The following is a 20,987-nucleotide window of genomic DNA, read 5'->3' as shown; positions in this document are numbered from 1 at the left end:
TCATTTGTTTCCACGAATTTTTTCAATTCTTCTTTAATTTCCTGGTTAACCCATTCATTCTTTAGCAGGATGCTGTTTAGTCTCCATGTATTTGGGTTCTTTTCAGCTTTCCTCTTGTGATTGAGTTCTAGCTTCAGAGCATTGTGGTCTGAAAATATACAGGGAATGATCCTAATCTTTTGATACTGGTTGAGACCTGATTTGTGACCCAGGATGTGATCTATTCTGGAGAAAGTTCCATGTGCACTAGAGAAGAATGTGTATTCTGTTGCTTTGGGATGAAATGTTCTGAATATATCTGTGATGTCCACCTGGTCCAGTGTGTCATCTAAGGCCTTTATTTCTTGTTGATCTTTTGCTTGGATGACCTGTCCATTTCAGTGAGGGGAGTGTTAAAGTCCCCTACTATTATTGTATTATTATTGATGTGTTTCTTTGATTTTGTTATTAATTGGTTTATATAGTTGGCTGCTTCCACGTTAGGGCATAGTTATTTAAAATTGTTAGATCTTCTTGTTGGACAGACCCTTTGAGTAGGATATAGTGTCCTTCCTCATCTCTTATTATAGTCTTTGGCTTAAAATCTAATTGATCTGATATAAGGATTGCCACCCCAGCTTTCTTCTGATGCCCATTAGCATGGTAAATTGTTTTCCACCCCCTCACTTTAAATCTGGAGGTGTCTTCGCGTCTAAAATGAGTTTCTTGTAGGCAACATTTGGATGGGTTTTGTTTTTTTATCCATTCTGATACCCTGTGTCTTTTGATTGGGGCATTTAGCCCATTAACATTCAGGGAAACTATTGAAAGATATGAATTTAGTGCCATTATTAGCCTGTAAGGTGACTGTTACTGCATATTGTCTCTGTACCTTTCTGATCTACTACTTTTAGGCTTTCTCTTTGCTTAGAGGACCCCTTTCAATATTTCCTGTAGAGCTGGTTTGGTGTTTGCAAATTCTTTCAGTTTTTGTTTGTCCTGGAAGCTTTTTATCTCTCCTTCTATTTTCAATGATAGCCTAGCTGGATAGAGTATTCTTGGCTGCATGTTTTTCTCATTTAGTGCTCTGAATATATCATGCCAGCTCTTTCTCGCCTGCCAGGTCTCTGTGGATAATTCTGCTGCCAATCTAATTGTTTTACCATTGTATGTTACAGACTTCTTTTCCCGGGCTGCTTTCAGGATTTTCTCTTTGTCACTAAGAATTGTAAATTTTACTATTCGGTGACGGGGTGTGGATCTGTTCTTGTTGACTTTGAGGGGGGTTCTCTGCATCTCCTGGATTTTGATGCTTGTTCCCTTTGCCATATTAGGGAAATTCTCTCCAATAAGTCTCTCCAATAGACCTTCTGCTTCCCTCTCTCTTTCTTCTTCTTCTGGAATCCCAATTATTCTAATGCTGTTTCGTCTTATGGTGTCACTTATCTCTCAAATTCTCCCCTCGTGGTCCAATAGCTGTTTGTCCCTCTTTTGTTCGGCTTCTTTATTCTCTGTCATTTGGTCTTCTATATTACTAATTCTTTCTTCTGCCTCATTTATCCTAGCAGTGAGAGCCTCCATTTTTTATTGCACCTCATTAATAGCTTTTTTGATTTCTATTTGGTTAGATTTTAGTTCTTTAATTTCTCCAGAAAGGGCTTTTATATCTTCAGAGAGGGTTTCTCTAATATCTTCCATGTCTTTTTCGAGCCCGGCTAGAACGTTCAGAATCGTCATTCTGAACTCTTGATCTGACATATTACCAATGTCTGTGTTGATTAGGTCCCTAGCCTTTGGTACTGCCTCTTGTTCTTTTGTTTGTGGTGATTTTTTCCGCCTTGTCATTTTGTCCAGTTAAGAGGATTTGAAGGATCAAATAAAATACTAAAAGGGTGGCAAAAACCCCAGAAAAATGTGCTGTAACCAAATCAGAAGAGACCCCAAATTGTGGGGGGGGGGAGAAAGGGGATAAAAAGAGGTTCAGAAAAAAAAAGAAAAAATTTAAAAAAGAAAACAAATAAAGAAAAAGTATAAAAAAGAAAGAAAAAATATATATAGATAAACTAGTCAAAAAAACGTTAAAAAAGAAAAGGGTAAAAGTTTTAAAAAATTTAGCAGAAGAAGAAAAAAGAAAAAAGAAAAAAAATTGAAAAAAGAAAAAAAAATTGAATTAGCTGCAAGACTAAAGAATCATGGGGAGAAAGCCATGAGTTCCGTGCTTTGCTTTCTCCTCCTCTGGAATTGCGCTGCTGTCTTAGGAATTGAACCTGCTTTCCTTGATAGATGTACTTCGTCCTGGCTGGATATTTTGTTGATCTTCTGGGGGAGGGGCCTGTCGTAGTGACTCTCAAGTGTCTTTGCCCGAGGTGGGATTGCACCGCCCTTACCAGGGGCCGGACTAAGTAATCTGCTAGGGTTCGCTTTTGGGAGCTTCTGTTCCCTGAATGCTTTCCGTAGAGTTCTGGAGGACGGAATGAAAATGGCGGCTTCCTAGTCTCCAGCCTGGAGGAACCGAGAACCCGGGGCCCCACTCCTCAGTGTACCCCCAGAGGACAGCACCCAATCACTCCCATATCCCCAGCCTCTAGCCGCGTTCCAAGCTCACCCAGCCCGCGACCAGTTCAAGGTAATCCCGAGCTGAGAGTTCAGTCCTCTGCTCTGTCTCTGTAGCCAGCTTCTCTGTTCTAATACCTGCGAGCTCTGTGACACTCCGACACCCCCGATCCTTCTGTGACCCTGCAGGATCTGGGGCCACGCTGACCCCGTGTGGGCTTCACCCTGGTTTAGCCTCTGGAGAAATGTCCCTCAGTGGAGCAGACTTTTAAAAGTCCTGATTTTGTGCTCCGTTCCTCTGCCACTTGCTGGGAGCCGGCCCCTCCCCCCGTGGTCTATCTTCCCGTCGTTTTAGATTCACTTCTCCACCAGTCCTACCTTTCAGAAAGTGGTTGATTTTCTGTTTCTAGAGTTGCTGTTCTTCTTCTCTTCGATCTCCCATTGGATTTGTAGGTGTTTGCAATGTTTAGATAAGCTATTGAGCTGATCTCCTGCTACCTGATGTAGTCTCAGCCTGCTACTTCTCCGCCATCTTGACTCCTGGGATGAAGAGCAGGGCAGTTGTCATGCAGAAGATGATCCAGCAGGTGGGGTGGTACATCTTGAGGCTGTGGTGTCTCAGCTGCTGGGCTTGCTACTCAATATCTAGTATATTTTAAAGAGCTTATTGGAAAGCTTTGGGGCTTGAATATCATAATATGAACTTATTCCCTTGTAGTTACCTTAGAAAAGAAGATGCTTAATAGTGTGGCTTAAAATAGTAAAATAAATTGTAACACAAATGTGAACTTAGATTGTATTCTTCTCAGAGTCACATGGATAGGAAATACAGCATTAAATACCGTAATGAGTCTTGCACTCATAATTCTCAGGTGGCATAATATACCCAATATGGAACTCTATATATTTCATGGATTTCGTTGTAGGTACTTTTTTTTTTTTTTAATCTGACCAGATACCAGTAATACTGCCTTCTTTAAAAATATTGAATATATAAGGGAGTATGTGCAGGAATGGGTAGAATGAAGGTTTAAGGAAGCTACATTTTAGTTTTTAAAATCTTTTTCCATTTATCCCATATAGCCAAATGTTCAACCATTCCTCTCCGTTTGTTTTCCTAATATCTATGGAACCATTTCCCAGAGCTTCAGATTCATTGACACTATTGCATTTCAATTCTCAAGTAACTCATTTAGTTTGAAGTATTAGCCATTTAACTTGTCTTCCTGACTCTAACATCCAAATACCCATCCTCAATAAATTTAACATAATAATCTTAATAAAATAAAAATCTGCTCACATAGGTTTTTATATCAAAAAAGAAAACTCTCATAGGAACCACCTACAATAGAAAATCCTGTAGTCCATGTTTCTATACTTTACTCCAGCTAAGTTAAAAAGACATGTTAGGGGGGCACTTCGGTGGCTCACATGGTCAAGCATCTGCCTTAAGCTTAGGTCATGATCTCCTGGTCCTGGGATTGGCCCAATGTCCTGCTCAGCAGTGAGTTTGTTTCTCCCTCTCCCTCTGCCTCTTCCCCTGCTTATTCTCATTTTCTCTCTCTCTCTTTCTCTCTGTCAAATGAATAAATGAAATCTTAAAAGAAAAGGACATTTTAAGGATGAGAATATTGTCTTTGATATTAAATAAGCTAACCAGGTGTGTGATTCTTACTCACTCCAAATTTTCAGGTCTACTGACATACCAGATAAAGAAAGTTCTGTTACATTTTAGAACATATGAGCTATTTATGACTTGAAGCCTACCTTCTTTTCTTGCTTTGTTGAAAACATTTGTGTGACATTTGAAGAACTTCCTAGAGTTCCAATAGTAGTGCGTGTTATTATATTGATGTCTGTATACTTATTTAAAATTTTTATAATGAATATCTATTTAAAATCATTTTTTGAGGAGGTCAGAACCATGTTTTGTAGAGTGAAAGAAATTTCACATTTGTGTTGATAACTCAAGTGAATACTCATACTTTAGCACAGGACTGTTAATCATAGAGTAGGAGGAAAAAGATGAATTGTGGTGACAGGTGTGGTTAAATATTATGAGGTATAAATATTAGATGGACTATTTGAAGAATAGATTAAGTAAGCTTATAAAATGAGTCAAAATTTTTATTTACTTTTTCACTAAAAATATAAAATTAATTTTCCTCTTCATTTTTTTAAAAAAGAGAAAATCTTTTGTATTATATCCTTGAAGGCTTCTTGCACTTGCTGGTTTCTGAGAGCATAAATGAAAGGGTTTAATAAAGGGGCAGCTGAGGTGTAAATAACAGTTACACCTTTGGATAAAGTCACTCTTTCCTTCACTGTTGATTTTATGTAATTAAAGATACAGATACCATGAGTAAGGGAGACTACAATCATATGAGAAGAACACGTAGAAAAAGTCTTTGTTCTTTTCTGAGCAGAGGGGAGTTTTAGAATGGTCTTGATAATGTATGTGTAGGAAAGAATTACTAAAGGCAATGTGATCAGGAGTGTTACAATAGCTAAGGCAAATGAAAGCAATTCCAAGAAATGAGTGTCAGTACAGGAAAGCTGCAGCACGGGGGAAATGTCACACACGAAATGATCAATTACTCTGGAAGCACAGAAATCCAGTGTCAATCCCAAGGCCACTGGTGGAAATGTAAATAGAAAGCCAGTTGTCCATGAGCTGAATAGTAGTTGGTAACACACTCTGTTGTTCATAATGATGGGGGTAATGCAGGGGTTTGCAGATTGCTACATACCGGTCAAAAGACATGGAAGCCAGTAAGTAAAATTCTGTAATTTCTAATAAGGGGAAAAAGAATAACTGAGATGCACAAGTATTATAGGAAATTATTTTGTTTTTAGTCATGGTGCTTATCAGGTATCTGGGAATACAGACTGTTGTCAATGAAGCTTCCAAGAAGGAGAAATTTCGGAGGAAAAAATACATGGGAGTCTTGAGGTGGGGATCTAGCAAGGTAAGAAGGATGATGGATATGTTCCCAATTACACTGAACACAGTTTAGAAAGAAAAATATAAAAATCACAATTTGCAATTGTGGGTCATCAGTCAATCCTAGGAGAATGAACTTGATCTCTCTTGACTGATTCCTCATTTCTGATTTGAATATGAAAATAGATATAGGAAAACAACTCCAGAAGTGGACATAAGAGGAGTTTTTAAGAAGGTACAGAAAGAAAACAAAAAACAAAAAACACAAAACACATAGAAGTGGACATAAGAGGAGTTTTTAAGAAGGTACAGAAAGAAAACAAAAAACAAAAAACAAAAAACACATAGAAATGTAAATAAGTTTAAAAAATGATCTAATTTCACAAGACAGTTGATACTTAAAACTATAGCATAGATCAACCTATAACAGATGATTCCATTTAAACCTTAGTTATGGTAGCAAAACTACTTAATTTTTTTCTTGTTTTTTTTTGGAACTTAAAAGATAACTTAAATTTTAGCTGATCATTTCCAAATGAGCTGATTTCTGTTTTGGTGTTCTAAATAGAACATAAACTTGACTTTAAATTTATTTTCTATGTATATCTTAAAAATTATTGAAAAAATTATTGTAACATCTAGAAAATTAATACCAATATTTATATGCAATATTCTTCAAAAATTCTTAGCTTATTGAAACACTTAAAAATTTGTAATATATAGAAATAATCACAGTTACATATTTTCTCTATGATTGAAATATTCTGATATGTATTATTATTTTGTTTTTGTGCAGTATTTCTGCATTGTTCCTTTATTTTGTTTCACTTAATTATTCTTTTTCTTTGGTTTCAAATGCATCAGTCTTCTCATTTCAGTTGCATTTAATCATGGAGCTTTGACTATTGCATCTACATAAAAACAGAAAAATAAATGACAGTTCAGAAGTCAGTAGATTACCTGACTTATATTTGTGAGAACACTTTCATTTATGAGCTAGATATTTATTGCAAATTTTAAGTGACTTACCATATCTCAAATACATTCATATAATTTTCCCCTTATGGATATATGGTAGAAACAGTGGTCAAAAATAAATGATGACTATTCTCTCTCAAGAAGGATTCTAAAAACATATGCATTCTCAAAATTATATGCATCTGTTAACTACTTTCACTTCCACTGCTACTCATTAAAATGACAGAATCCAGATATTACATATAATTAGAATCCTCTTTCAGGCTAGGTAAGATTCATTTTCTGCCTTCTTTTTTTATATATTAAAATAAAGCTGAATGTCTCCATAAAAAATTCTAAATGGATAATCTCTTCCAGTCCCATCCATGTTGCTACAAAAGTTGGGTATTCATCCTTTCTGATGGAGGCATAATACTCCATCGTGTATATGTACCACATCTTCCTTATCCATTCGTCCGTTGAAGGGCATCTTGGTTCTTTCCACAGGTTGGTGACCATGTAATGCTGTAAATGAAAAGATGTTTTGGAAAATCCCTCATATGAAAGGAACCCAAATTTTATAACAAAGAACTCTTGCTTCATATTGTGCACTAACAAAAGGCACAGTTTTATCATTTTTCTCAAAAGAGACACAAGGGATTAATTAAAAAAAGAAGAAGAAGAAGAAAAGAAAAGTAAATGACCTCTGGAGACTCATGTCAGGAATATCATTTATGTAAGAAACAAAACAACCACCAAAACAAACAAACAAAAAAGGAAAGAAAGAAAAACTGAATTGCTTTAAGCACAAAACTGAATTTCTTTAACTACAAAACAAAACAGATATGCTCCCAAAAGAGAACTAGAAATATTTTAAACTCTATACTTAATGCCAAAAGAATTTCAGATATTCCATTTCCCTGGGACAGTTTGGTCATTTCTACACATTAAGGTGGTTTATCCCAAAAGGAAACTCTCTCTTGCTTTCTTAGTCAATGTTAGGATTTCACTAACTTGTGACTTATGCCCCAAATTGGAGGTTGATAACAATACTTAAATATTTTGCTATATTTTAAATTTTGAAACAATATAAAATATAACCAAAAAAACCAACAAATAGACAATGAATATCTTTTATTCCTGCACCATTTGATGCTCTGTCAATATAGTAGTATGTGTTTATATCAAAAAAGTATATTCTACTAGCAATACATGCCAGAACCATTAGTGTCAGGACATTAACAATGATACATTATCAACATGAAGTTCTCCAATCCTATTTAAGTTTCACCCGTTACTAAAAATTTTCCTTATAGAAAACATATAATTTAAAAGTACATGTTTATTTAATTACCATAATGTTGTAGTCTCCTTTAATTTGGAAATCTCCTTAGTCTTTCCTTAATTTTCAAGAACGTTGGTTAATAAATTACTTTTTTCTTTTTTCCTTTTTCTATGTTTTCTTCTTTAAATTGACTCTAAGTACATTTTTTAAAAATTTAAATCCAGTGTAGTCTACATATACTGTTATATTAGCTTTAGATGTACAATACAGTGATATATCAATTCTATGCATTACTCAGTGCTCTTCAAGGAAAGCATGGTCTTTCTCCCCTTCACCTATTTCAGCCATCCCCTCACCCACCTCTCCTCTGATAACCATTGCTTACTTGGTTCTTGTAAGTTAAGATCAGTTTTTTGGTATCCCTCTCTCTTTTTTTCCTTTGTTCACTGGTTTTGTTCCTTAAATTCCACACGTGAATGAAGTCAAATGAAGTTTGTTCTTCTCTGACTTATTTTGCTTAGCATAGTACACTCTATATCCATCGATGTTGATTCAAATGGCTGGATTTCATTCTTTTCTATAGCTAAGTAACACACACACGCACGCACACACACACACACACTATATCTTCTATTGTATTTTTCTATCTTCTTCCTAATCCATTCATCTTCTGAATCTTCTTTATCCATTCAAATCTTCTTCAGCACATCTTCTTTATCCATTCGCCTATTCATGCACACTTGAGCTTCTTCTATATTTTGGCCATTGTAAATAGTGCTGCAAAAGCATAGAGGTGCACATATCTTTTCAAATTACTGTTTTCATATTCTTTGGGTAAATGCCCAGTAGTGGAATTAATGGATCATATGGTAGCTCTAGTTTTAAATTTTTATGAAACCTCCCTACAGTCTTCATCAGTGGCTGCCCCAATTTGCATTTCAACCAACAATGCATGATAAGGGTTCCTTTTTCACCACATCCTCATGAACACATTGTTCCTTTAGTTTTTGATTTTAGATATTCTGACAGGTGTGAGATCATATATCCTTTTAGTTTGATTTACATTTCCTTAATGATGAGTGAAGTTGAACATCTTTTCATATGTCTGATGACCATCTGGATGTCTTTGAAGAAATGTCTGTTCATGTCTTTTACCCATTTGTTGACTGAATTGCTTGTTTTTCAGTGTTGAGTTGTGTAAATTCTGTGTATACTTTAGATACTAACCCTTTATTCATATGTCATTTGTAAATATCTTATCTCCTTTGGTAGATTGTCTTTTAGTTTTATTGATTATTTCCTTCACTGGGCAGAAGCTTCTAATTTTGGTGAAGTCTCAATAGTATTATTTTTGCATTTGATTCTGTGCCTCAAGAAACACATCAGGAAAAATATCATTATAGCCAATGTCAGAGAAATTACTGCCTATGCTCTCTTCTAGGATTTTTATGGTTTCAGGGTCACATTTAGGGCTCAAATCCATTTTTTTTTGTTTGGTGAAAGAAAATCCTGTGTGTGTGTGTGTGTGTGTGTGTGTGTGTGTGTAAGAAAGTGGTTTCCTTTCCTTCTTTTGCATATGGTTTTCCAGTTTTCCCAACCTGCAAAGACTTTTCCCATTATGTATTTATAAAAGAATAATTGAATAAATAAGAATAAATCATGGGTTTATTCTGGGATTCTTTATTCTGTTCCATTGATCCATATGTCTACTTTACTGCCAGTACAATACTGTTTTGATTACCACAGCTTGATAATATAACTTGAAGTCTGGAATTGTGATAACTCCAGTTTTGTTCTTTTTCAAGTTTGCTTTGGCTGTTAGGTTTGTGTGTGTGTGTGTGTGTGTGTGTGTGTGTGGTTCCATACAAATTTTAGGTTTTGTTTTATTTTGTGTTTTTCTGGTTTGTGAAAATGCTGTTACTATTTTCATAGGGACTACATTAAAATGCTTAGATTGCTTTGGGTAGTATAAGACATTTTAATAATATTTGTTATTCCAATCCATGAGCATGGACTGTCTTTTCATTGATTATGTCATTTTCAATTACTTTCATCAGTGTTTTATAGTTTTCAGAGTAGGTCTTTCACCTCTTTGGTTGAGTTTCTTCCTAGGTATTTCATTATTTTCAGTGTAGTTGTAAATGGGATTGTTTCTTAATTTCTCCTTCTGCTGTCTCATTATTGGTATATAGAAATATAGATATACAACATACTTCTGTACATTGATTTTGTATCCTTTGATCTTAGTAAATTCATTTATTGGTTCTAGTCATACTTTGGTGGAGTTCTAAGGGTTTTCTCTGTGTAGTATCATGTCATCTCCAAGGAGTAAGTTTCACTTCTTCTTTACCAATCTACATGAATTTTATTCCTTTTTCTTGTCTGATTGCTGTAGCTAAGACATCTAGTACTATATAGAATAAATTGTGGATATTCTTGACATCATCCTGACCTTAGGGGAAAAGGTCTCAGTTTTTCCCCATAGAGTATGATGTTAGCTGTGGGTTTTTGAATATGGTGTATTGTGGGAGGCTGCGATAAGGCTTGAGACGAGAACCAAACCAGGCCCTGACTTGTGGTCGTCTATTGTCTAACTGGCTGATTAAAGACAGAAGATAATGGAGTTGAGTTGCACTGAGAAAGGGTCTGTGCTATGTGTTTTGAGCTCACCCACGTGACTTCCCACATGCAGTTAGCTTTGAATACAATTCTGATGGGGCTATAAATCCTTAACTGGTCCTTACTGTCCCAGCACAAACTTGTAGATTACTCTGGGATTGTTGTTACTTCTTGAATCAATATTGAAACAATGTCTTAGCTCCAGCCTTTTGGAGTCGTGAAGTCTGTGTGTGATCATTTACAAGATTGATTAGGGGAACTGATTACGGGAATTTGTGGTTGTTTAACTAGACATGGGTGTATTGCTTCTCTTATTTTATAACTACTATATATATGGCCATAATGCCCCTAATAAACTCTGCACTGTTGGGCATCCTCCTCAGTGTCACTCTTGCCCCCATCTCTTTGTCTCTTTAACTTCTTTTCACCATCCTCTTACCCTCACGTTTCCTGGTTGATTTGTCACGCCAGCCGCGACAGTGTATGTTTTGTTGAGGTATGTTCCTTCTACATCTATTTGTTGAGAGTTTTATCATGAATGGATATTATACTTTGTCAAATGCTCTTTTTGCATCTATTGGAAAGATCTTTTGATTTTTATTCTTTCCCTTGTTGATGTGATGTATGATGCTTGACTGACTTGCAAATATTGAATCATCCTTACATCTCAGGTATAAATCCCACTTGATCATGTTGAATGATTTTTAAAATATATTTCTGGATTTGATTTGCTAATATTAATGTTGAGGATTTTTGCATCTGTGTTCATCAGAGATATTGGCCTGTAGTTTTCTTTTTTGTAGTCTCTTGATCTGGCATTGGTATCAGCATAATGCTGGGCTCATAGACCGAATATGGAAGCTTTCCTTCTTCTTCTGTTTATTCAAAAAGTTTGAGAAGAGTAGGTCCTAACTCTTTGTTAAATATTTTCTGGATTCACCTGTAAAGCCATCTTTTCCTGGACTTTTCATTTGTTGGTATTTATTTTATTGATTCAGTTTTGTTACTTCTAATTTGTCTGTTCAAGTTTTCTAATTCTTCCGGTTTCAGTTTTTGTAGTTTATATAGTTCTAGGAATTTATCCATTTCTTTTAGGTTTCCCAATTTTTGGGCATATAATTTTTCATATATTCCCTTGTAATTCTTTGTATTTCTGTGGTGTCAGTTGTAATTTCTCCTCTTTCATTTGTGATTTTATTTGAGTCCTTTTTTAATGATTAATCTGGCTAAAGGTTTTTTTTTAAACATTATTGATCTTTTAAAAAACACAGCTCCTAGCCTGCATGCCTGCTTTCCTTCCTTCCTTAACTTCCTTCCTTTGCTCCCTCCTTTCCTCTCCCTCCCTCCCTCCCTCCCTTCTTCCTTCCCTTTCTTTTCCTTTCCTTCCCTTCCCTTCCTTTCCTTTTCTTTCCTTCTTTCCCTCCCTCCCTTATTTCCTTTCTTCATAATTTACTTATTTCTGTTTTATTTTTGCTCTAATCTTTATTATTTCCTTCCACAGAGTTTGAGTTTTACTTATGCTTCCTTTTCTGGTTTCTTTACATGGAATGTTAGGTTGTTTGAGATTGTTCTCACTTCTGAGGTAGGCCTGTATTGATCTAACTTTTCCTCGTAGAACTACTTTCACTGCATCTAAAAATTTGAAACAGTGATTTCTGTACATTGACTTTGTATCCTGCCATGTTACTGAATTGCTGTATGAGTTCTAGTAGTTTGGGGGTGGAGTCTTTGGGGTTTTCCATATAAAGAATCATGTCATCTGTGAAGAGAGAGAGTTTGACATCTTCCTTGCCAATTTGGATACCTTTTATTTCTCTTTGTTGTCTGATTGCCATTGCTAGAACTTCTAATACTATGTTGAACAAGAGTGGTGAGAGTGGGCATCCTTGTCATGTTCCTGATCTCAATGGGAAGGCTGCAAGCTGTTTCCCATTGAGGATGATATTTGCTGTGGGTCTTTCATAGATAGATTTTATGAAGTTCAGGAATGTTCCCTCTATCCCTAGATACTTTGAAGCGTTTTCATCAGAAACGGATGCTGGATTTTGTCAAATGCTTTTTCTGCATCAATTGAGAGGACCATGTGGTTCTTCTCTCTTCTCTTATTGATTTGTTCTATCACATTGAATGATTTGCGAATGTTGAACCAACCTTGCAACCCAGGGATGAATCCCACCTGGTCATGGTGGATAAGCTTTTTAATGTGCTGCTGGATCCTGTTTGCTAGGATCTTGTTTAGAATCTTTGCATCCATGTTCATCAGTGATATTGGTCTGAAATTCTCCTTTTTGGTAGGGTCTTTGCCTGGTTTGGGGATCAGGGTAATGCTGGCTTCATGAAAAGAGTCTGGAAGTTGTCCTTCTGCTTCAATTTTTTGGAACAGCTTCAGGAGAATTGGTGTTATTTCTTCTTTGAAAGTTTGGTAGAATTCCCCAGGGAATCCGTCAGGTCCTGGGCTCTTGTTTTTTGGGAGGTTTTTGATCAGTGCTTCAACCTCGTTACTAGATATCAGGCTATTCAGGTTGTCAATTTCTTCCTGGTTCAATTTTGGGAGTTTTTAGTTTTCCAGGAATGCATCCATTTCATCTAGGTTGCTTAGCTTATTGGCATATAACTGTTGGTAAAATTTCTGATGATTGTTTCTATTTCCTTGGTGTTCGTTGTGATCTCTCCCTTTTCATTCATAATGTTATTAATTTGGGCTTTCTCTCTTTTCTTTTGGATTAGTGTGGCCAATGGTTTATCGATCTTATTGATTCTTTCAAAAAACCAGCTTCTAGTTTCATTGATATGTTCTAGTGTATCTCTGGTTTCTACCTCATTGATCTCTGCTCTAATCTTGATTATTTCCCTTCTTGCATGTGGAGTTGGTTTGATTTGTTGTTGTTTTTCCAGTTCTTTAAGGTGTAGAGACAGCTGGTGTATTCTGGACTTTTCAATTTTTTTGAGGGAGGCTTGGATGGCTATGTATTCCCCCCTTAGAACCGCCTTTGCTGTATCCCATAGGTTTTGTACCGAATCGCTTCCATTTACTATAGCACGAAGAACCATAAGATACCTGGGAATAAACCTAACCAAAGAGGTAAAGGACCTGTACTCGAGGAACTACAGAACACTCATGAAAGAAATTGAAGAAGACACAAAAAGATGGAAGACTGTTCCATGCTCTTGGATTGGAAGAATAAACATTGTTAAAATGTCTATACTGCCTAAAGCAATCTATACTTTTAATGCCATTCCGATCAAAATTCCACCAGTATTTTTCAAAGAGCTGGAGCAAAGAATCCTAAAATTTGTATGGAATCAGAAGAGACCCCGAATTGCTAAGGAAATGTTGAAAAACAAAAACAAAACTGGCGGCATCACGTTACCCGATTTCAAGCTTTACTACAAAGCTGTGATCACCAAGACAGCGTGGTACTGGCATAAAAATAGACACATAGTCCAGTGGAACAGAGTGGACAGCTCAGATATGGACCCTCAACTCTATGGTGAAATAATCTTTGACAAAACAGGAAAAAATATACAGTGGAAAAAAGGCAGTCTCTTCAATAAATGGTGCTGGGAAAACTGGACAGCAATATGTAGAAGAATGAAACTCGACCATTCTCTTACACCGTACACAAAGATAAACTCGAAATGGATAAAAAACCTCAACGTGAGACAGGAATCTATCAGAATCCTAGAGGAGAACATAGGCAGTAACCTCTTCGATATCAGCCACAGCAACTTCTTTCAAGATATGTCTCCAAAGGCCAAGGAAACAAAAGCGAAAATGAACTTGTGGGACTTCATCAAGATCAAAAGCTTCTGCACAGCAAAGAAACAGTCAACAAAACAAAAAGGCAACCCACGGAATGGGAGAAGATATTTGCAAATGATAGTACAGAGAAAAGGTTGATATCCAGGATCTATAAAGAACTTCTCAAACTCAACACACACAAAACAGATAATCATATCAAAAAATGGGCAGAAGATATGAACAGACACTTCTCCAATGAAGACATAGAAATGGCTATCAGACACATGAAAAAATGTTCATCATCACTAGCCATCAGGGAGATTCAAATTAAAACCACATTGAGATACCACCTTACACCAGTTAGAATGGCCAAAATTAGCTAGACAGGAAACAACGTGTGTTGGAGAGGATGTGGAGAAAGGGGAACCCTCTTCCACTGTTGGTGGGAATGCAAGTTAGTGCAGCCACTTTGGAGAACAGTGTGGAGATTCCTGAAGAAATTAAGAATAGAGCTTCCCTATGACCCTGCAATTGCACTGCTGGGTATTTACCCCAAAGATACAGATGTAGTGAAAAGAAGGGCCATCTGTACCCCAATGTTTATTACAGCAATGGCTACGGTCGCCAAACTGTGGAAAGAACCAAGATGCCCTTCAACGGATGAATGGATAAGGAAGATGTGGTACATATACACAATGGAGTATTATGCCTCCATCAGAAAGGATGAATACCCAACTTTTGTAGCAACATGGATGGGACTGGAAGAGATTATGCTGAGCGAAATAAGTCAAGCAGAGAGAGTCAAGTATCATATGGTCTCACTTATTTGTGGAGCATAACAAATAACATGGAGGATGTGGGGAAATGGAGAGGAGAGGGAGTTGAGGGAAACTGGAAGGGGAGATGAACCATGAGAGACTATGGACTCTGAAAAACAACCAGAGGGTTTTGAAGGGGCGTGGGGTGGGAGGTTGAAGAACCAGGTGGTGGGTAATAGGGAGGGCATGTACTGCATGGAGCACTGGGTGTGATGCCAAAACAATGAACACTGTTATGCTGTAAATAAACAAAAAAAAAAAAAAACCCAAAACAAAACCACAAACAAAAAAAAGATCTCTCTGTGAAATAAATAAATAAATAAAATCTTTAAAAAAATTTGAAACAGTGTTTTCATTTTCATTTGCTTTCTTGTTTTTTTGATTTCCTGTTTTATATCTTGGTTGTACTATTTATTGTTTAATAGCATGTTATTTAACCTCCATGTATTTATGTTCTTTCTATGTTTTTTCTTGTGGTTGATTTCTTGTTTCATAACATTGTGTTCAGAAATGATGCATGATATGACATCAATCTTTCTGAATATATTAATATCTGTTTTCTGGCCTAAAATGTGATCTATTCTGGAGAATATTCAATGTGCTCATGAAGACCATGTGTATTTTGTGTTGGAATATTCTGAGTACACCTGTTAAAAATCACCTGGTGATTTGGGTAGTCCCTGGTACAACTTATCATCAAAGCTAGTGTTTCTTTGTTGATTTTCTGTCACTGATCTATCTGTTGATGTAAATGGGTTGTGAAAGTCCCCAACTGCTATTGTCTTACTACTGATTAGTTTGTTTATATTTCTTACTAACTGCTTTATGTATTAGGTGTTCCCATGTTGAGTGCATAAATATTTGCAGTGTTATTGTTTCTTGTGAGTTTGTTACCTTTAGAATTAAATAATGTCCTTTGTCTCCTGTTCCAGTCTTTTTTAAAAGTCTATTTTGTCTGATATAAATATTGCTACCCCAGATTTCTTTTCACATCCATTTGCATGATAATTTTTTCCCATCCCCTCACTTTCTATCTGTATTTGTCTTTAGGTCTGAAAGGAATCTTCTCCTAAGCACAGCATATAGATGGGACTTGCTTTTTTATCCATTCCATTACTCTACATTTTTGATTTGAGAGTTTAGTCCATTTATACTTAAAATATTATTGATAGGTATGCACTTATTGTCATTTTTACTTGCTGATGGTTGTATTTGTAGTTCTTCTCTGTTCCATTCTTCTCTTATTTTTTCTCATTGTCTGCTTGGTTTCTTTAGTGATGTACTTGGATTCCTTCCTCTTTATTTTTTTGCATATCTATTAATGGCTTTTGATTTGTGGTTACCATTAGGTCTGCATATAACATCTTCTGCATATAGCTCTCTATATTAAGCTGATGGTCGCTTAAGTTTGAACTCATTTTTGAATCCTCTCCCTCCCATGTTTTAAGTGTAGGGTATCATACCTTACGTCTTTTCATTTGTGAGTCCCTTGACTGAAGTTTACAGATACACTTTTTTTTTTTATTGCTTTTGTACTTTCCACCATTTTCCTCTTACTTATGGACTTTCCTTCTCATTCAAAGAGTCCCTTTTAACATTTTTTCTAGGGCTGATTTAGTTGTCATGACCTCCTTTAACTTTTTTTTTTTTTAACCTGGCAAACTGTTTATCTCTTCCTCTATTCTGAATTTTAGCCTTGATGGATAGAATATTGTTGGCTGCAGGTTTTCTTTTAGCACTTTGAATATATCATGCCATTTCTGGCCTGCAAAATTTCTGCTGAAAGATCACCTGATAGCCTTTTAAGAGTCCTTTTGTATGTAATGGCCTTCTTTTCTCTTGATGCTTTTAACATTCTTTCTTTATCCCTACTTTTTGCAATTTTATTTAGTATGTGCCTTGGTATAGACCTCCTTAGGTTGATTTTGTTGGGGCATCTCTGTGCCACTTGGGTACGGATTTCTGTTTCCTGCCCCGGATTCAGGAATTTCAGGATTTCAGCTATTATTTCATCAAATAAATTTTCTGTCCCCCTTTCTCTCTTCTCCTTCTGAGTTTCCTATACTGCGAATGTGACTACAATTGATGAAGTAACTGAGTTCCCTAAGTCTATTGTCATTTTGCATATTTTTTTCTCTCATTTGCTCAGCTTGATTACTTTCTGTTACTCTGTCCTTCAGGTTGCCCATTTGTTGTTACACTTCATCTTGTCTATATATTCCATCTCATGTGTTTTAACTTCATTTATTGTGTTCTTCAACACCAATTGTTTCCTTTTAATCTTTTTGTTAAGGGTCTCACTGAGGTTCTCCACTCTTTTCTCAGGTCTAGTGAGGATCTTTATGATCATAAATTGAAATTCTATATCATGTATATTACTTACCTCCATTTCACTGAGGTCTCTTGCTGCAGTTTTGTCCTGGTATTTCCTCTGGGATATATTCTTCTGACTTATCATTTTTTCTAACTCTCCGTGTGTGTGTGTGTGTGTGTGTGTGTGTGTGTGTGTGTGTGTGTGGAAAATCAGCTATGTCTCCTGCTTTTGTAAGTAATAGCTTTATGAAGAAGAGATCCTGTATGCCCTGCAGGGAAGTGTCTCTTATTCACCAGAACCTGGTACTTAAGGGATGTCTCTTATGTGTGCGCTCTGTGCCTTGCTATTGTATATTGGCCACTTTTACCTTCATTCTGATCATCTTAGTGGCTTTATTTGCCTCTTGTGGGCAGTGTTGTGTCCCTGTGGTATTACTGGATCAATTGGGGGCTTCCTTGGGCTGAGTTTAGTCAGATAAGGTATTTTCCAGAGATGCAGTAGCACTAGACTGCATGCTGCTTCTCCCATGTTGTCCCCTGAGAAGCTTTCACTGGTGGGTGGATGTGCAATCAGTCCAACTGTCTTCCCCCAGCCCACTGCTAGGGCTGCAGTCTGACTGGTATGTAGTTATCTTCCCCTCACCCCAGGGGCACTTTGGAGCGGTGCTGGCTCCTGTCAGGGCTTCTTGCACCCTGCCGGCTTGTTCCTGAAGTGAATGGGCTCTGCCCAAGAACATATTGGAGGAATGGGGCACAGAATGCCTGGAAAGTCTGCATGCTAGTGAGGGGGGACATGTTGACATCACTGGGGCTGGGTTGGTGAGGGAGGGTTTTGGCAAGGAATGTGCAAGTCTTCCATGACTGGGACCACCAGCACCAGTAGGACTGCCCAAAGTGCAAAGATCCATTGATGCAGTGTTGACAGGGTTTGTAGTGGTACTCTTGGAAGGGTACTTGCAGCACCAGGACTGAGGCAACTGTGATTGAAAAGAGCAGATCTACTGAAGATGGAAGGATGGTCAGTGTGGGCTCTGTAAGCACAGTGTAAGCAAGTTACATAGTGAATGTTGACACTGCACTGGTTCCCACAGGTAGAAAGTGTTTATGCTGCAGGGTAGGGGAGAAAAGTGTTGCCTGTCAACTCCTTTGCTCCTGGAGAGTCTCCCAGGGATCTCTATCTCTCCAGGATATGCTCCTAGATTAGTAAATAGCACTTCACATATGCCCAGGTACTTTTCTTGTAAGCAGCATATCAATGGGTCTTTTGTTTTTTTTTTTAATCCATTCTGATACCCTACATCTTTTGACTGGAGCATTAATCCATTTTCAATTGGTAATTACTGAAAGATATGAGTGAATGCCATTGTATGACTTATAAAGTCTCTCTTTCTTAGATTGTTTCTGTTTCTTTCCAGCCTTTGTAATTTTTGGTCTCTCTTTCTGCTCAAACATTCCCTTTTAATCTTTCTTGAAAGGTTGGGCTTTTTTTTTAAAGATTTTATTTATTTGACAGACAGAGATCACAAGTAGGCAGAAAGGCAAGCAGAGAGAGAGAGAGAGAGAGAGAAGAGGAAGCAGGCTCCCTGCTGAGCAGAGAGCCCGATGTGGGACTCGATCCCAGGACCCTGAGATCATGACCTGAGCTGAAGGCAGAGGCTTAACCGACTGAGCCACCCAGGTGCCCCTCTTGAAGGGCTGGTGTAGCGGTCATGATCCCCTTTAGTTTTTGTTTTTCTTGGCAACTCTTTATTTCTCCTATTCTGAAGGACAGTCTTGCTGGATAAAATACTCTTGGCTGCTTATTTTTTTAATTTAGCATGTTGAGTATATCATGTCTTTCCTTTCTGGTCTGCCAGGTTTCTGTAGACAGGTCTGCTGCCACCTTTACATGCCTATCCTTAGAGATTAAGGACATTCTCTCCCTCACTGCTTCCAGAATTCTCTGTTTTGCATGTTTCACTATGCTATGTCATTGTGTTGACCTGTTCTTGTTTATTTTGAGGGGAATTCTCTGTGACTGGACTTGAATGCCTGTTTCCTTTTCCAGATTAGGGAAGTTCTCAGGTATAATTTGTTTAAATAAACTTTCTGCCCCATTTTCCCACTGTACTTCTTCTGGTACTCCTATGCTATGGATATATTATTTTGGTTCATGGAATTGCTGAGCTCCCTAAGTCTACTGTTGTGGTCTAATAGTTTTCTTTCCCCTTATTTTCAGTTTTATTATTTTCCATGCTTTTATATTCCACATCACCTATGCCTTCCTCTGCTTCTTCAGTTTTCATAGTGATTATATCCAGTCTGTTTGAATCTCTGCTTTAGCATTTTTTAAAATTTCAGCCTGACTAGTTTATAGATTTACATCTGCAACAATGTCTTCTTTGTTTTTTTTTCAAGTCCAGCTAGTAGTCTTAGAACTTAGGTACTCCTATGCTATGGATATATTATTTTGGTTCATGGAATTGCTGAGCTCCCTAAGTCTACTGTTGTGGTCTAATAGTTTTCTTTCCCCTTATTTTCAGTTTTATTATTTTCCATGCTTTTATATTCCACATCACCTATGCCTTCCTCTGCTTCTTCAGTTTTCATAGTGATTATATCCAGTCTGTTTGAATCTCTGCTTTAGCATTTTTTAAAATTTCAGCCTGACTAGTTTATAGATTTACATCTGCAACAATGTCTTCTTTGTTTTTTTTTCAAGTCCAGCTAGTAGTCTTAGAACTGTTGATCTAAATTCTTGTTCAGATATATTGCTTGTATCTGCTTTGAATAAGTCCTTGGCTGTGATATTTTCCTGATCTTTCTTTTGGGGAGAATTCCTCCATCTTGTCATCTTGGCCAAGTTTCTATCTTTTGCATATTATGAAACGTGGTTATATTCCCTGTACCTCAGGGTACTGCTAAATTAAGAAGAGGTCATAGAATGTTCAGGGCCTGGCACTTCAGGAAGTGTTTCTGGTGTATGCTGTGTACTCAGCTGTTGCATTTTGGCTGTTCTTTCCCAAGGTCACTCCTCTGCAGAGTTCCTCCATGCTGGCAGTGGGGATTGCTTGGACCTTGATCCAGATGAACTTTGATTTGTTCATTAAACAAAGCCTAGAAAAACAAAAGGAAAAAAATGAAAAGGAGGGGGGGTGGTTCTGAGAACAAAAGCCTGCTCCCAAAATAGAAGGAAATGAATAACAACCAAAAAGACAATTAAAAGAAAAAGAACCCTACAGCTTGATTCCAGAGAGAAAGGGAAAAAAAAGAAAAAAAAGAAGAAAAAAAAAGTTTGATTTTAAAAAGATAAAACATATTAAAGAGAGAAAAGGTATGAAAAAAAATGAGCAAACAATCAAAAATTTTAAACCTGATTATAAGGGGGGGTGGGAAGAATAAGGCAAAAAAAAAAAAAAAAGAAAGAAAAAAAGAAAAAGAAAAGAAAAGAAAGAAAGAAAGAAAGAAAGAAAAGTAATTCTGCCTGTCCTATTTCCACAAGAACTGAAGGGGATCATGTGGGACACTGTAGATCAGCAAAGCATGAATGCAGCTTCCTGCCTATACTGCTCTTTTGGGTGAGAGGTCTACTGTGCTGTCAATCCTGCTCCAGCAGAGAAAGGACTTAATCAAGCACAGGGGAGCAGGGTTTGATGTAAGTGGTTTCCACCTCCAGTGGGGACTGCTGTGTGGCTCTCTGATGTACGACAGTGTGGTAGCAGGGTTAAAATGGTGACAATTCATTGTCTAGTCCTGGACAGGGGCTCTTAATTCCCCTCTGTTCAGGAAGCCCTCACA

The 20,987-nt window shown here is 37.0% G+C and overlaps 2 pseudogenes; both read right to left on the bottom strand.

The window, feature by feature from the left end:
- Window positions 1-4,701: 4,701 nt before the first annotated feature.
- Window positions 4,702-5,642, bottom strand: LOC123946069 (annotated as a pseudogene).
- A 2,765-nt stretch (window positions 5,643-8,407) lies between these two features.
- LOC123946446 overlaps window positions 8,408-20,987 on the bottom strand; it is an 80,685-nt pseudogene continuing 68,105 nt past the window's right edge.

The sequence above is a fragment of the Meles meles genome, chromosome 7, assembly GCF_922984935.1.
Source record: "Meles meles chromosome 7, mMelMel3.1 paternal haplotype, whole genome shotgun sequence".
Classification (NCBI taxonomy): domain Eukaryota; kingdom Metazoa; phylum Chordata; class Mammalia; order Carnivora; family Mustelidae; genus Meles; species Meles meles.
The sequence above is the reverse complement of the archived record's forward strand: the minus strand, read 5'-3'. Positions and strand labels throughout refer to the sequence as shown.